The sequence below is a fragment of the Lynx canadensis genome, chromosome A2 (assembly GCF_007474595.2).
Source record: "Lynx canadensis isolate LIC74 chromosome A2, mLynCan4.pri.v2, whole genome shotgun sequence".
Lineage (NCBI taxonomy): Eukaryota > Metazoa > Chordata > Mammalia > Carnivora > Felidae > Lynx > Lynx canadensis.
In genome coordinates this window covers 88,317,478-88,336,733 of record NC_044304.2, presented here as the reverse complement: position 1 = coordinate 88,336,733, position 19,256 = coordinate 88,317,478, and positions in this window count along the sequence as shown.

Genomic DNA, 19,256 nt, shown 5'->3' with positions numbered 1-19,256 from the left:
ACATTGATAGAGATGTATCAACATGTTTAGGAGGCAAAAAAAAAAAAAATCCAGACTATTATAAAGACAATAAAGTTTTGGTCTTGAAAGAATTAAGAATATAAGACATCTGATAAGAATTGAATTATTGAAGTTGATTTAAGTTAAAGTAGTCTATTGTTTCTCAAAATTATAGTTTGTGTATAAAATGATATAGAGGTTATCTTGATGATAATTTAAATCAAATTCAAAGATTCTAATAATCTTTTATTCAGAGAGTCTAATAATCTAATGCCAATCTTTAATTTGTGCTGAATACAGCAAATTATTTTTTAAATTCTCTTTTTAATACATTGCATAGTTATAGAAAGTAAACTTTAAGAAGTGAGATGCTATGTTTCTTATGCTTTGCATTTCAGATGTGAACTTAGTCCTTGCCATAAAGTAGATATTCAGTAAATGGTTTCTTCATAAGTAGAATGATTAGCATTTTTCATGCTTTGATCCATCACTATGTCTGTGATTGACTACTATTCATGTGGCTTTGGTTTGAGGAGTTACTAATTCCTAGTCCTGGTATTTTCTTCCCTTTGGAGAAATATCCAGTAGGTTAACCCTCCTCATGTCCCCCTACCCTCATTTATGCCTTCCTGGTGACTTTGGAAGTTGGAACTGGGCTTGTTTTGCCAGCCCCTTTCTTGGCACATTTTGGGACCCACCTGTCAGTATAGAGCAGGTGCTCAGGTCTGCTCCTGGCCATGTGGTAAGCTTGGAAATAAAAGCCTACAGGGCAGAACCTGTGGTTGTGCAGCTCTGCCTGGGACATTGTGGGTGAGTCTGTCTAATACTGGGGTGCAGACAAGATCAATACTTAAGCCTTGGGATGCTGCACCAGAAGCTATGATCTGTATCAGTAATAAAGCTAGCTTTATATATATATATATTTTCTCTCTCTCTCTCTCTCTCTCTCTCTCTCTCTCTCTCTCTCTCTTCTACCTTATTTGATTATTTGATTTAAATCCCAGACAGGGAGAAGTGGATGTTATGAACTCTCTTGAATCATAACAGCCTATACATATATAAATTTTATGTTAGAAATGTCAGTGAACAAAGGTTGGGATGGGGACAGAGGGCATGCAGGTAGTTACCATTCACTCACCTAGAAATCCTATCTCAATCAGTTTAGAGAAGAAAGACTAAAGTTATAGTTTTAATCTCTCTGAACATCAGTTTCCTCCTCTGTCCTTCTGGGATAATAAATTTTCCTTTTCAGATTTCGTAGGATGAAAAGTAAGGCAAGTTAAGTGTTTGGTATGTGTAGGTGCCCAACAAAATGTAACCAGTTTGTTAATAAAAGTTTGTACATTATTAATAATTAAATTTAATAATTAAGGATATTAGTTATCGATGTTAATCACTGATATTTTATTGATAATTTGTGATTATTATCAATACTTAATATATCATCCAAGATAAGGCCACATAGGCAAAAGAACTCCAATGAGTCATACAGTACTGTAAAGATTTGGGAGGTAGAGGGAATGCAGATACCATTATCATGTGGATGACTTTTTCCCGGTACAGGCTCGGACTCTCCTGAGTTTAACTTTCTTTCATTTTGGGTGAGAGCCATTACCCAGAAAACAGGTGTGTGTGGGAACTGGGCCTGAGACAATGACCTTCCCAGTAAGCATTGGCCTTCACAATAGATATTTCTGACATAAAGTCCCATTCTGATGCCAGCAACAAGTTTATAGGGTATGGTATTCTTTTTTCAGGTGTGACTTTCCACTATTTCCTACAGTGACAGTGTAAGAAACCTCAGAGCACTGTGTGTTGAGCTGTAGTGGCAAAGGAGAAGGTTGTAGGTTGCATCACATTTTAGATCCATTTGGGACATAGCAGGTTTGTGTGGTCATGTTCTGAAACCTAACCTTCAAGACATCATGGATAATACAGCTTCTGTGGGGAAATGCCTTCTGAGTTTTAAACAAATGATTTACAAAGAAATTTTAGAAACAAACCCCTTTACCATTACAGATGACCTATATTTCCAAAGTTTCAAATGGCTCAGCATACCATTTACAACCTCTTCGGAGTTTCTGTTCATTTTTATTTCATGAAACATAATGATCATTTCTTGGTGAACGACTTTGATTTGGCGATAACTGGGCACACTGTTACCTATTTATTTTTTCGCATGTGTTTTTCCCACACATCTTTTCCCTTAACGTGTACCTTACCATCGTTACCACCGTTCTCGTATCGCTGTTTAAGAGTCCACGTTTGAAAACCATGGTGCCTTTTATTAAAGACTGGTTTGTTTTTGGCTTTCTAGAAAAGTAAACTTAAGAGAAACTTTACTGAAACCTGAATACTAACCCACAACAGACATTGCATTGGAGTGGGTGTAACTTTGCACCACTTCTGAGCAGTTGAGATTGCAGAGTTGTTTAGCCTCTGCATCAGGCCTTGAGGGAGACACTCTGAAATAGAGAAAGCCCATCTCAGCCTCCTTTCTCTTTTCTTTATGATGGATAATACTACCATGTCTTTCTTAAAACATTTTAAGTTTCTGAGATGAAAGATTTTAACAGTAAAGAAGAAAGGTATTGCTTTGTGATTTAAATGAAAACAGATAAATTTTTACTGAATAGTGAATGGCTTTATCTCTGGCAAGACTGCAATAGAGTGCTTTAGAATGTCATGGGATTTACTGTGGTTCAATAATCTCACAATCTGAATAGGGATGAAGGACTGACTTAATTTCAAACCTATTGAAGTTTTCTTAGCACTTTCATGGTTATGATAAGATAAGAAGTTACAGCCACTTAGGCCTCTTTGAAGTTTAGAAAATGTGACCTATTTATAATGTTGTATATAAACAAGTTATATATCCTCATGGCAAAGAACAAATTAACTTAAGCAACAACTCAAATACTAAGGACTGGTAAAATAATCAGTCTCTCCATGAACACAGCATTTAATTGTTAAGGTTACTTAACAAACTTAGCTATATTATTAAATATTTCTATTAATCATTTTATTTTTAATATTGAAGTCTTTCACATAAATATTGAATAGAGTAATTGATAGATCATCCTTTCCCAAGCAACTAAATTGAACACAAGTTAATATGTTTCATATTTATCTCAGAAAATTTTCTCCAGATTTTTATTTTGAAAACTTTAAAGCTACAGAGAAGTTGAAAAAAGGAAGCAATGACTAATTCTTAAACCTTCACTTGGATTCACTAATTTGAACATTTTGATATGTTTGTTTCATCTCATTTTACAGGTTAATTTTTGTGGTGACATTAAGAAAGGGACATGTTAATTCTTCCATATGGCTGTCCACTTGTTTTAATACCATTTGCTGGGGGAATAAATTTTGTACCCCATTGAATTACCTTTATACTTTTGTCAAAAGCAAACTGGCCACATATGTGTAGGTTCATTTCTGGATTTTCCATTTTGTTACTTTTATCTATATGTTTATTTTTATGTTCATACCATGCTGTCTTGATTACTGTAGTTAGAGTAAATCTTCAAATCAGATAGTGATAGTTCTCTATTCTTTTTCAAAGTTGTTTTGGTTATTCTACATTCTTTAACATTTATATTATATTTTATTTTTTTGAAGTTTATTTTCAGAGAGAGAATGTGACATGCATGCTCAAGGGAGGGACAGAGAGAAAGGGAGAGAGAGAATCCCAAGCAGGGTCTGCACTGTCAGTGCAGAACCCAACTTGGGACTTGATCTCAAATACCCTGAGATCATAACCTGAGCCAAAATCAAGAGTCAGACACTTAACCAACTGAGCCACCCAGGCACCCCTCCACATAAATTTTAGATTTATTTTGTCAATTTCTTTAAACACATGGAGATTATGTTTGGAATCATGCATAATCTGTTAAGTTAATTTAGAGAGAATTGATACCCTAATAGTATTTATTCTTCCAATCTTTGAACAGTTATGTATATCTTCAAATAATTACGCTGTGTTTAATGTTCCCTGAAGTGTTTTGTAGTTTTCACAGCATAGATATTAGATATATTTTGTTGTATTTAATATTGCTTTTCATGATTTTAATAGTATTATAAATATAATTGTTTTTAAATTTCATTTAATTGTTCATTCTCACATTATCTTGGAAACATGCTAAATAATTTATTATTTTTAGTAGCTTTTTGTTGGTCACTTAGATTTTACTATGTAATTAATCATATCATCTTCAAAAATACAGTTTTAATTATTTTTTCCCTAGGCCTTATTGCAGCTCCTAGGAATCCAGGACAATGTTGAATATATGTGATAAGAGTGGCATCCTTGCCTTGTTTCAGATCTTAGGCAAAAAGCATTTAGTGATTCATTCACCATTAATTATAGTAGATCTAGGTCTTTCACAAAGATGCTTTTTATCAGGTTAAGAAAGTCCCCTCTATTCCTGTTTTCAATGGACTGATCATAAATTTACATTCTTGGGATTAACATACTTGGTCAATTTACATACTTGGGATTAACATACTTGGTCAATTTACATACTTGGTCAAGATAAATAGAGGACTGGATTCAGTTTACTGATATTTTGTTACAGAGTGGGTTTTACTCAAAAAGTATACAATAGAGTCATAACATTTCCAGGTAGACAAAGCTTCTTTTATTTTTATATTTGAATATAATTTTTATTTTACTATACTTTGATCAGGTAATCTTGTTTTTATGAGTTTTACTTCACAGAATTTTCTGAGTCTTCAGAGTTTTAATATTTCCTGTGAAGTGGAGAATAAAGCTTATCTTTTATTATTACAGTTAAAATAGGTTTTATTAATTGTGCTATTTAGGACTTCTATCTTCTTATTCAGCTATTAACCACTTGACTTGAATTGGGCTGTAAATGAAGTGTTAAATACCTATGTTTCCTGTGCTGCCATTTCTTCACACATTTCCTGTAGTTTCTAGTCTACAAAAGTGTTGGATGCATTATTTGATGGATACAACATCTTCATTCTAAATCCTAACCTTCAGCATTTGAAGCTTTTGTTGTAGTTAATGCTTTGGGGTGTGAATTATGCTTTGTCTAATATGATCTTCATCCATGCTTTTGCTTTATTATTGTTTTCAATGAATGAGTTAAGCTTACTCATTTGACTAGTACAACTCAAGCTTATGTTATTTAATTTTGGCTTGCCGAATAACAAATCCTTGAGAATGAAATTCACTTTATAAATATCATGTGAAGTCAATCTGTATGTATTTTAATCACACATTGCCAAAATCTTACTGTATAACTTAGTACGTAACTTCTCTGTTTCCCAAAAGTTGAAGAGCTATCTCAAATGTATATCTTAAATGTATAGATACAGGTGTGTGTGTGTGTTTTTTTTCCCTTACCGCTAACAAAGCAGAAAATTAAGTTATTTTTGGAAATATTTTATCCCAGTTTGCCTGGAAGAATCATGGTTTATACATGTTGATGTACCATGATTATTAGTAGTATTCTCATTTGCCCAAAAGTGTTCTTATTTAAAAGAAATATTAAAGTTCATTCTTATTTTTTACTATTGATAATTGAATGGTTGTTGCTTTGTAGTTAATGTGCATTCATTTCAGTGAAAAACATCATCCAAGTTGTTCTAAGATTTTACCTCTGTGAAATAAGACTTAATCTCTGTGATAAAGGAATTCTAGGCATCCATAAGGAAATAGGGAGTGTATAAGGCTTGTTAAGGAATGTTCTTCTTAGTTTTCCAGGGGCAAGCTTCCTAGAGCTGTCAGGGGAAAAAGGAAGCTCGTGCCCCTTTTTCATTTTCTGTTCTTGGTATAATTTCAAAGCTAAATCTTCCTTTTAATATCTTGTCTTTATCTGCTCTATCACTTCCCTGGCCAGGAATAGATTATACTTGTCATGTGCTACTCTTTAGATCCATAAAGGAATTTTTAATAGAATACATTATTGGAACCTATTTTCTCTCTTGTTACCTCCAGAAGTTCAAGATAATAGAAATTTTGTTTTATTAACTGAAATATCCACAGTATTTAGAACAACAAAACATATTTATTGGTGAGTAAAGAGGCATTTAAAATTTTTATAATGTGTCCAGTCTTACACTACTAAATGTAAGGGACAGAGGAAACAAAAGATCTGGTCCTGTTATGCCCAGAATTCATGATCCCCAAAGACCACCAGGGAGCCAAGTCCGATGCAAAAGCAAAGAGCCTTTATTGGAGCTAGCTCGAGCTCAATCCCTTACCTGCACCAATGCAGCGGTGAGATGCCAGAGAGGGAGTTTCAAAAGCACAAAGGTTTTATAGGGATCTAGGAGCAGTTGGGGGGGTGATGGTCATGGCCTTAGCCGATTGGCTGGGGAAAGGTCTGAGTTCCTTTGCACAGGTTGCCGGGCGTGGTTTGAACGGGAAGTTTGAATGGGTAAGCAGGAAGTTACTCAATGGGAGGAGGCGTGGTCTGAGGTTTGAACGGGAATTTCTTTCTGAGGGTTTTCCTGGAAAGGGGGCCATGTTGGGGAAATAGTCACTCATGATGGAGGACACAGAACTAAATGGAGTCGGCCAGCCTAGGTCCGCTCTTTCAGTCCCACTCATCAGAGGTCTTGTAGAGGACAAAAGAGGTAATGATAAAAAAAAAACAAAAAAACAAAAAAACAAAAAACAATTGTATTAACACTTAAATTAGGTGGTATATAGTCTATTAGTGTCATACAAGTTTAAGGTAAAGAAATGTCATTAAAAACCAGGGTCATGGAAGTCATGGAGGAGATTGGGCTTGACCTTGACTTTACTGGATAGATAAATTTGCTTATTTAGAGAATGGGGAAAAAGAACATACACCAATTAAAGGAAAAAAAATCAGCAAATTCTTTCAGATGAGAAAGCATAGGTTATTTTGTGATACAGTAAGTTTCAAAGTGAGTAAAACAAAATGCAATGTGAAAATAACTCATTTGGCAATTTTTCTCAATTTGATAGGAAACTGCATTTACCCAAACATAAGGAAAAACAAAATTTATAATATATTTTGTAATAAGTGAATTGATAGAACACTATTATGCCTATATAGTACTATAAATAGAGTTCTATACTTGATAGTCCAAAGTGTCATATTTTATTCTTTTCCTTTAATTCTTGACTTATCCATTTTAGTGTTAAGCACTGATGTTGCCCCCAAACTTTCTGTTGATACAAACAGTAGCTCAGCAACCATTTTTGTACTCACTACTGTAGGAATCTTGTACAAATTTTCTGGGATAAGTATTCAAATGTAAGATCACTGGTCATATCATATATTTAATTTCACCCAGAGCTTCTGGAAATAGAACATTTTCCAGATTGACCTAAGGTTTAAAATCCTACCCATAGTTACTATAGTCCCCATATTTTCTCATTCTTTCTAACAGTTGTATTATCCACCTTTTTTATTTTGTTTTTCTAATGGACATAAATTTGTCTCTCCTTTTTTGAAGTAAAAATTTCTGACGAGATATATAATGTTTATTGTAAAAAAACTTTATCACATTAAACTATTTATTATTTTCTTCTACTGCTTGACAATTACCTGTGTTACTTTCCCTTAATCACTGATGCTTATTTTTGCATAAAAAATGTAATGTAAATCATTTAGGTATCAAGGCACAGTAGTAGAATTGGAAATATATTGGTAAAGACAAAGCAATTTAATTGAGCTAAGAAAAAGAGGCAATTTGATATATCATTTTTTGTATAAACAGTGACATCTAGAGCAACCATTAGAATTCCCTAATATGTGAATAAGTTAAAGGTTATCATCTGTTGCCGATTTAATGAATTGCAATAGAATTACAGCAAATGACCCTTGTAGGTTCTTTAAACTTGATTGATCACAATGTAATTGTCAAGACAGAATAGCAATTAATTTTCATTAAGCTAGGAGGTAATTAATATTTGTTAGGGGAAATGGCTATTAAGTTATGATTTAATAGTTTTTTACAATTAAAAACCTTTGCTTAATTCACTGATTTCATATGGGCAAGGAAGCTATTATAAAGCTATTGGTCTTAATGTAAAATTGACATAATGATATATATACAACTAAGAGTAAAAATAAGTTTGTATGATCATGTGTTGTATGCATTTGTGTGTGTGATTAGTAGCTAAAATGTAGCCTGTACAAATATATATATATATATATATTTTTTTTTTTATATATATATGTATATATATATATTTTGGAGTTAAAAAGAAGACTGAGTTGATACAAATATTTGTTAGATTGGTTTCTAATGCAGGTTAACGAATTTGTATATTTGCCAGTTTTTTAAAATTCACTTTTCATCTGTGGACTTCTTAAAAATATAATTTCAAAAAAATCTTACCTAAATTTTAAAAATTGACTAAAACATTCGTGTCCTCAGTATTGTTGCAATCACACATATATTTAATAAGATATGTATATATATACATATACAGTATATATATATATATATATACTGTCTACAAATCTATGACCTTCATTGTCTAAATCAGTGGCTTTCAAATTATAGTGAGTATAAAATACAGAAAACTTGTTAAAATGAAAGTTGGTGGGCTTCAGCCCAGAGATAATTATTTAGCAAGTACGGGTCAGGATTCAGGGCTACATTTTGAATAAGAGTTGTGGCAGGTGATTCTGTGGACTTGTTTCTGAATGCACTGTTACTCTATGCATTCATTTATGCATTTTGTGTAAATAAACATAGTAATTGAATTTGTTCAGTATAAATAAGCAAAAGAACTTTTTGTGGTTTTTAAATATCTTTGAAGGAAAGGGAGGGAGTACATTAAATTGTAAATGTACCTTGGCTTCATTACACTCCCTTAAAGACAGCTGTACATTGTTTCTTTACTTCCTCCTTTTGTTATTTAGATAGACTAAAGGAACAGCATTCTTTACATTTCATTAGTAAAAGTGAAAGGATTTGAAGGTCAAGAGGAAAAGTGAACTTTTTGCCCATCATTTTTCTTTCCCAATATTATGCCTACCTTACTTTTTTAACTTTATAAAATACCTATATGATATCTATATAATGCCCACTTTAAAAATAAAAACGAATGAACAGAACATAGATAATGGATAATTGACATAGTTGAAATTTTCATGAGTCACTGGTTTACTTCTGTATAGCAAAGGAAACCATCAACATATGGAAGAGTCAACCTATAGAATAGGAGAAAATATTTGCAAACCACAGGTTCAGTGAGGAGTTAATATCCAAAACATACAGGGTACTCATATAAGTCATGGCATATAACTCATATAGCTCATGGCAAACAAACCAAAACAAAACAACACAGAGACAAACTTAATTGAAAAATGAGCAAAGGACCTGAATAACTTTTTTTTTCCAAAGAAGACATACAAATGGCCAACAGATATGATGAATTTTTGGCGTGTTGGTGGGGTGGTCTGGAGTTGATGGCCAAGAAAGAATTCTTGAAGATGTCTTTGATGCAAAAAGGTGATTTTATTAAAGCACAGGGACAGAACCCTTGGGCAGGAAGAGCTACACTGGGGTCATAATGGGTAACTCATTATGTACTCTCAGGTTGGGAGGGGGTCAGGGATAGAGTAAATCTCTAAGGTATTTTGGAAGCAAGGTTTCCAGGACCTTGAAGGGCTAGCTGTTACTAGGGAAACACCATTTATTACCATTTAATAAAACCTCAGTCATGAGACCCTTCAGATATATATTGGGGGGCCATAAGCTTGGAGTATAATTGCCAGGATATATCTTGGGGCAATTGAGATAAAGGAAGTAGATTTACAGGATCCTTGAGATTGGGATAATGTTAAACTAAGATTCTCTTTTGTCTCTAGCAAAGTTTCATCATCCAGGCATCTGAGCTCCTAGTGGGAGGTCACTCTGACTGTTTCAAGGACTTGTCAATGGGCTGTAGGCAGTAAGGGAATTTAATTTTTCATTTGCCTTAGTTTACCACATTACCATGGCAAGCACTTAAACCCCTTTCCTTTGTTTTTGGGTAGCCAGGAATGTCCCAGGAATATATCCACCTCTGGGGGGCGGGGCTGGGGTGGTGGTGGTGCCATTAGCCTGTATTTTGCCCTCAGCTTGCCCCAGGCTTCCTCATCAGATATGTGAAAAAGCCATCAGGCAAATTCAAATGCAAATCAAAACCTCAATGAGATATCACTTCACGTCTGGAAATTATTAAACCTTAAAAAAGAGAATCCTACTATTTGTGACAACATGGATGAATCCAGAGGTGTTAGGCTAAGTGAAATAAATAAGACAGAGAAAGACCAGTACCTCATGGTATGGCTTTTATGTGAGATCTAGAAAGAAATGTCAAATACAGAAATAGTAGAATGATGGTTGCTAGGGACTGGGAGTGTGGGGAATGGGGAAAGGTTGGTAAAAGGATACACATATTTTCCATTATAAGATGACTAAGGTGTGAGGATCTAATGTATAATATGGTGACTGCAGTTGATTATACTGTATTATATAATTGACTTTTTCTCAGACAGTAGAATTCTTTTAAAAAGGGGGGACTGGGGCGCCTGGGTGGCTCAGTCGGTTGAGCGGCCGACTTCGGCTCAGGTCACACTCTCGCGGTCCGTGAATTCAAGCCCTGCGTCGGGCTCTGGGCTGATGGCTCAGAGCCTGGAGCCTACTTCTGATTGTGTGTCTCCCTCTCTCTCTGCCCCTCCCCCGTTCATGCTCTGTCTCTCTCTGTCTCAAAAATAAATAAAAAGTTAAAAAAAGAAAAAAAAATTAAAAAAAAAGGGGGGGACTGCCTAAAATTTGCTCCAATATGTTTTTGGTTTTGTTTTTTCTGGAGGCTGGTTGACTGTGTGAAATTGGAAACAGTATAATGATTACATTGATATGTGAATCTGATCTGTGATAATAAGCTATCCTTAATATCTGGCACATTTATCTGAAGTTAGTTTACAAAGTTCTTTTAAATGAAAGATGTCCTACATCAGTAAAAACTATAAGACAAGGTTGAAGGTACCATTTTGAGCTAATATCAAATGAAGAGTTTGTTTAAAACAGAACCTAAAAAAAATTTTAACTGATGTGCAAATTGTGTCTTGTTACATTTGTAATTAATTAGAACCCCTCATTTCAATTTACATGTGTGTTAGAATGAGCAATTTATAACATTTAAAATCAAAGTTGTGAATAAATTTTAGGCATCCATTTATTTTCACTTGTGGTGAGTACTGGGTGTTGTATAGAAGTGTTGAATCACTACATGGTACAACTGTAACTGCTATTATAGTGTATGTTAACTGACTGGAATTTAAATGAAAGCCTAAAAAAATCCATTTATTTTTATTTTTTATGGTTAAGAAATGATATGATTAATCATATATATAATAAGGCTATATAAAATATATGGGAAATGTATATGAAGAGGAATTTAAACTCATTATCCTGAGGCTAATAAATACATTGGATTTGTGATTAAATTCTATTCTCTGATAGCTGATTTCTGGCAGAGAGCATAAGTTTCTCATTATTAAATGAAAGGGAGAATATTCATTAATTTAACACATTTATTTGATGTAGTAAATTATTAATAAAGCTTATTTAGCATATAAACTATCATTGAAGGGAGATTGTATAATATACCTATTTGTTTAAATACCTTTTCTCTTCTCCTTTATCCCACCCACCCTCTCCCTACTACTTTTCTGGCTGTTAATGCCTTACAGGTAAATAATTAACTTTAACTATTTTGTATCACTGTTGCCTAAATAGTATCTGGTTCCTGCTAGATGTCTAGTAATTGTTAATTTAAATAAATCAGGAATGCTTTTTTTTTTAATGTTTATTTATTTTTGAGACAGAGAGAGACAGAGCATGAACAGGGGAGGGTCAGAGAGAGAGGGAGACACAGAATCCGAAACAGGCTCCAGGCTCTGAGCTGTCAGCACAGAGCCTGACGCAGGGCTCAAACTCACAGACCACGAGATCATGACCTGAGCCAAAGTCGGACACCCAACTGACTGAGCCACCCAGGCGTCCCAATCAGGAATGCTTTTAAAGCAGATACAAAACTTTATTTTGGGGACTATTTTCTATATTGACTTTCAATAAAACCTGAGAATATAACACTGAAATCTGGATTGTTGAAGGTGTTTTATATCTCAAGGAAAGTTAATGAGTTCCAGGTATACAGCTTTCTGGTCATATAAACTGCTTGCAAAATAGAATTTAGCATACCTAGACAAATGAGATGATAGAATGTTCTTAGATAATGTGTATTTTTTTAGATGTTAATCTCTAAATTGGAGTTTAAAAGAGTCCTGACAGCAAGCTGTGCCAAGTTAATGTTGGTGATGAAAACATCAAGTGCATATTATTAGTTATAATGCTTAAGATAATCCATATGCTTTGAATATGAGAAAGTGAAAACAAAACTGTTTATGAAGAAAAATAAAGAAGGCAGTGAAATGATTACAGTGTTTTTGAGTAAAATCAATATTATATTTATAAAAGGACTTCACATTAACCTCTAACACTAAAAGAACTTTGCCTAAGGCCATAGAGTACAACAAAATGAACATTGTGGAAATGATTTCTATCATAGTTCAAAGCATGATGGAGCTTCCAGAACTTACACTCATGAATTGGGGAATGGATCAAAGTAGATATGCAAAAAGTTGGTAAGATGTCTCTTGCATCAGAACCAGTTCCATTTCCAGGAAAAAGAATTGGCCAAGTCAAGTAGGCCATACACGGGGTGCCAAGGATTCAAATATTGGTGGGATCTGAGGAAAGGATTTTAGGTATACAAGTAGAAGAGAACCTCTGTGATACCATGGACAAAAAAATGTAAACAGAAACTCAACTCTGGGTTTTGGACAAAAATGTAAAGTGTATTCAAGGCCCATTTAAGGACTATGCAGTCATCTAAGGCTTATTCAATCCTGAGGAGAATTGTGTGGCACCATTATAGAAATTGTGGCAGGGATTGATGGATCCCAACAAGGCAGAGACAATTGCCATACATTTGCTTCTGTCAGAGACTGTAGGAGAAATTTGGAGAGCCTGAGCCCTTGGGGGCACTGAAGAATATAGGTCTAAGAAGCCAGAGGCAAAGATATAAGATAAACAAAAAATACATTGTCAATTTTATATTGAAAATGGAAGAAAGGGTTCCCTGTTGTCCCATTGGACTACAAGAGAACACCTTGTAGTTTCTGTGGATTATCTGATCTGACCTACATTCTTCTTGACAGGTCTATCATGGTGAGGTCCTTGAAATGTACTCCCAGGTAACTAGATGAATTGACTTACTGCAAGGTACAATTTAGTATTGTAAGGTCAAACTGATTTTTAGGATGAACTGCTGATGTTATCATTGGAATATTATATACTGATTCATGATAGCAAAATTATGTTCTAGTTATTTAAGGGAGATAATTGACTTCCTTGAAGAATGTAATAAGTTGAAAAAATAAAACATTGTTTTTAGAGGGAAAAACATTATAAATATGCAATGGAGTAAAAAAATACACAGCGTATTATTTTTTCCTTTCTGCTCCTTCCTACCCCAAGAATTGGAAGAAATAAAAATGGGAAAGTAGTATTATTTTTTATTGGAAAATAATTACTGGATGAGGCTAAGGTGTAAAAGACACATAAGTCAAAGGACGGGATGGGGAGGAGGAAAAAGAAGCTTCTCTATGACTGGAAAGAACAAGGGTTTTTTTTTTTTAAGGTAAAAATCTTTGGGGGTGATTTAAGAAATACAGAAGAATAAGAAATTGATGGATGAGGGGCACCTGGGTGGCTCGTCGGTTAAGCGACCGACTTTAGCTCAGGTCGTGGATCTCGCAGTTTGTGAGTTTGAGCCCCCTGTTGAGCTCTGTGCTGACAGCTCAGACCTTGGAACCCATTTTGGATTCTGTGTCTCCCTCTCCATCTGCCTCTCCCTTGCTCACACTCTGTCTCTCTCTCCTTCAAAAATAAACATACGTTAAAAAAATTAAAAAAAAAAGAAATTGATAAAATGGATAAAAGCTGGATTTATGGACTTTTGCTTTGCTATGTTACTTGTATCTCTGTTGATATTCATCAAGTGGCTCCAGTTGAAGTTTAAAATACTGTTTTTAAAATACTATTAATTTGCTCTTGGCTGCTAGAGTGAAATAAATGCAAAGACTTTTTTACTTCAGGCATACTTTATTGTAATTCTTTCTACTTATGAAGGCTATATAGGTCATTTATCCAGATTACATAAACATTTCTCAAAATAATTTTATGTATTTGAAAGGGCAAGAAAAGACTCCTGTTTTGAAACTTAAAACTCTATTAGTGGCAGTTAGGAAATGATCCTGATTTTTATATTCTAAAAATGTTTACATTTGGGAGAACAAAGAATTTCTTGAATCTAGGAAGACTGAGTAGATAGGGTCAATTATGGACAACTTGGTCAATCTACTTGTCTTTAAAAATAAATCAGTTCTGGGGCACCTGGGTGGCTCAGTTGGTTAAGTGTTGGACTTTGGCTTAGGTCATGAACTTGCTTTCATGAGTTCAAGCCCTGTGTTGGGCTCTGTGCTAACAGCTCAGAGCCTGGAGCCTGCTTTGGATTCTCTGTCTCCCTCTCTCTCTGCCCCTCCCCTGCTTGCACTCTGTCTCTATCTCTTTCAAAAATAAATAAAATTTAAAAAAATTAAAAAAAATAGATCAGTTCTGCTTTCAGCTTCATAATGTAAAAAGCTTAGAAAAAACGCTTCCTTTCTTAGAATAAGAAAAAGCTAAACAAACTGAACATAAATGACTTTTCTTGGACCTGTCAGAGAACTGTTTTCAGGGCAAACTGCCACCCTCAAATCTGAAGAGACAAGTGAACAGAGACTCAACAAAGTTCTGATTACTTGAATCACTGAACTTAAAGTTAGGTCAATAGGAATTTTCCAAAATGAAATGTAAAGAGGAAAAAAATGAAATATAAAAACAGAACAGAACATCAAAGAACTGTGTGACAATTTCCAAAGATGTAACATGGATAATTGGGATATCAGCAGAGGAAATAAAGAAACAGAATAAATATTTGAAAAAATAATAGCAGAAAATTTCCAAACTTGATGAAATACACCAAATTCCAGACCCTGAAATTTAAGAGAGCACAAAGCAGGATAAGTAGCAAAGGAATCTATACCTCAGCACATCATATCCAAACTGCAGAAAACCAAAACTGAAGGGAAAATTTTTAAAGAAGTCTGAGGAATAACACACCTTACATATAAGAGAAAAATAGTAAGAATTACAGTGAACTTCTTTTCAGAAGCCATGCAAACAAGAGTGAAATATTTCCCCTTTAACTCAGTGTTGAAAGAAAAAAAAAAATCACAAACCTAGAATTCTATACCCAGCAAAAGTATCCTTTTAAAAGTAAAGGAGAAGAAGACTTTCTCAGACAAACGAAAACTGAGAATTATAGGTCACATCTACATAATGAAAGGAATATTCTCAAATAAGTAATGATTGACGATAAAATCTTTGATTTTGCTATTAATCTAAAATATAACAGTTTAAAGTAATTTGACATTACATTATTACAGAATATGGATAAGTGAGGATAATAAGGGAGAAGAGGAAAAACCTGGCACTACTTTGTTAAAAAGTACATGTACCACACTTGAAGTGACATAATGTTTATTGAAAGAGGACTTAGATTAGTTAAAAATTAGTTTAATTAGTTAGATTAGTTAAAAATATCGATTACCTTTTCTAGGGATACTACAGAATTTTTTTAAAAGAAGCGTAATTGCCATTTTAAGAGGAGGGGTAAAATGGAATCACATAAATTTATCAATTAAAATTACAATGCCAGAAAAAGAAAGCAAACAAAAAAAGAAAAATAAAAATTAGAAATGAATAGAAAATTGTTGCAAACATAAAATATATTAATTCAGTGTATCAATACTTTACATGTGAATTAATGTTAATACATAAATTCATTGGCAGATTTGTCAGAGTGAATTTTAGAAAAGCAAACAAGTTGCAACTATTTATTTTCTATAAGAAACCCACTTTAAATAAAGTCTCAGATAAGTTAAAAAGATGGAGAAAGATATAGCATGATAACTCTAGTCTAAAGAAAGCTGGAGTAGTTATGTTAATTTCAGATAAAACCAACTTCATATCAAACTAAACTAATGAGAAGAATTCCACTCCATACTTATGAGAATGACTGAATTCTAAAAAGCTAACAATACAAATGCTGGAGAAGATGCAGAGCAATAATAATTCTCATTGCTGGTGGGAATGCAAAATGACAGAGTCACTTTGAAAGACTTAAATAGCTAAACCTACTTTTACCATATAATCCAGCAGTTCCAGCATTCCTTGGTATTTACCCAAATAGATTGAAAACTTACATCCATACCAAAACCAGTACAAGAATGTTTATGGCAGCATTATTCATAATCACCAAAAAACTAGAAGTAACTAAGATGTCCTTCAATAAGTTAATAGATAAAAAGAGTGTTTAAAAACAAATGAACATAGTGGAAGAAAAGAGAGAGAGGCAAACCACAAAATCGACTTTTTTTTTTTAATTATTTTTAAGAGAGAGAGAGAGAGTGAGAGTAGGGGAGGGGCAGACAGAGGGGGAGATACAGAATCAGAAGCAGACTCTAGGCTCTGAGTTGTCAGCACAGAGCCCAGTGTGGGGCTTGAACTCACAAACCCATGAGATCATAACCTGAACCAAAGTCAGACACTTAACTGACTGAGCCACCCAGGAACCCGCACAAAATAGACTCTTAACTGTAGAGAACAAACTATGTATTGCTGCAGGAGAGGTGGGCCGGGGGATGGGCTAACTGGATGAGGGTATTAAGGAGGGCACTGGTTGTGATGAGCACCGGGTGTCATATGTAAGTGATGAGTCACTAAGTTCTACACCTGAAACTAATACTACACTGTATGTTAACTAACTAGAATTTACATAAAAAGTTGAAACTGAAAAAAGGTGTTCAGTTGGATCTTGAACAGCACAAGTTTGAACTCTATGGGTCTACTTACATGCAGATTTTTAAAAACAGAGTACAGTGTTATAAGTGTATTTTCTCTTTATGAATTTCTTAAAAACATTTTCTGTTGTCTAGCTTACTTTATTGTAAGAATACAGTACATAATACATATCACATACAAAATATGTGTTCATCGACTATGTATGTTACTGATAAGGCTTTTGGTCAACAGCAGGCTGTTAGTTAAGTTTTTGGGCAGTCAAAATTTAAACATGAATTTTTGACTGTGTAAAGGTTGGCATCCCTAACTCGCATGTTGTTCAAGGCTCAGCTGTATAGCCATACCATGGAATATTATTCAGCTGTGATGTTACACTCTTTACATAGATTTGAGTATTTAATTCTGTGTCTACATCTATATTTGCTGCCATATTAAACACATTTTCCTGTCTACATTCTCCTCTGCTGTTCTCACACTATTTCATAAATTGTCATTCGTATAGTATACCCATATTAAGAATGAATACCAAGTTTTAAGAGTGACCGTTTGTGTGGCCTGAATGAACAGAGTGGTCATATGTTTTTAGGATGAAGATGGTAAAAAAAAAAAAAAGAAATAAAAAAATCACAGTAAAGACATGAATTTTATGTCCTGATTAGTTTAACAAAATACCAAGCCAAGAGCCATACAGCTGATGAGAGGTAGATTCTATGCTGTTTACCTGACCCATCTGATTTAGATTTAAATTGACTATAATTATAATCCATTGTGTGAAATAATGGCAGCAATGAGCTAACATTAGGCTTAAATTAGTTTCTATTATAATTAATTTTTTATCCTTTCTTGCTGTGGGCATTTAACGAAATATTCATTTTTACTTTATGCATCGCCATGTTATTTGAAAATGTTCACAATTATTACTTTATGCGGTGTGTACTTATTTTACCGATATATTTGTCTACATATGTTGTTTATGTTCTATAAAGAAGTCCATTCAAGTTTAATTTATTTTATTGCTTTTGACCACTTTTACTGATATATTCACTGTTTCTTTCTATTCTTCTTTAGTTTTCATATTTAGTTGCTTTATAATTTGTTTTTTTTGCTGCATGTATTTACTGTAAATAATGCCAATAATTGTTTTGAATACTATAGGTACGAGGAGAATTCCATTGTCAGCATGCTTTTTCTGGTATTTGTTATATATATGCATTAACAATGTTTGCTTTTATGCATATGATGTTATACTTTTGCTTAGGATTATTAGATGATATCACATATCTGGAAATTATTTCTTGCAGAGGTATAGCATAGAATGAATTAACACACAAAAAAAATGGTACACATTGAAAAAAACGCAAAAAACCTCAAAATTGCTTTCAGTAATTCGGTGATGAGATAATCTCCCTCCCCCCCACCAAATTTGTATGCAAAATGGGATTCTCTAGTACTGTGGCATGTTCTACACATAGGCAAATACAATAAATTATGGAATACACTCATTGGTACTAACAATGTATTTTTATTTATTTTAATTTAAAATAATAGTTTTAGATTTCTCTCTGTACAGCTTGATTGTATAGATGTGATATCGTAGTTTATCTTGACCACTTTTTTTTTTTATCCAATACAATCACAATCCTATTTGCCTATGGTTCAGTTGGTATAAATGCTCATAAGCCTTTTAAAAAAAAGAGGATGAAAAGAATCATTAGCCTCCTATTGAAACAGATGACTGACAAACATTGGAATCAGGTGAATGTGAAGGTGACAGTACACACATGATTCCTCTTTTTGTAGATTCCTGTTAGATACACAGGTAGCCCTAGGAAATACAGTTAAGATGCTCCATTGATACCATTAGCTTTGTAAGTTTGCCTTATTCTAGACTTTTTGATAAATCACAACAGCAAATTTTCTATCAGTTCATACATTTTGACTCTAAATGTTTGTGGTTTCCAAATAAAAGTTAGAGGATGAAAGTTGACAGTTTCGTGCCAAGTATTATATGGTATCCATTATTTCTACGGTAGTATATCATTGTAATCAAAAGGAGCTGTGCATTCTGTTCTGACCAAAGAAAATTTCTATTAAAATAAGTGATTTTTATTTTTGCAAGATGACCTACTGCCATAACTCATATTTTATACTAGAAGAGCAACATGAGGCTATACTGTTTATTTTCTAACTGGAATATTTTCTAACTAATGTAGTTCTTTCATATTTTTCCCATTAATTTCACATATTTGATTTCTGTTTATTTTCCTACATATAATTTT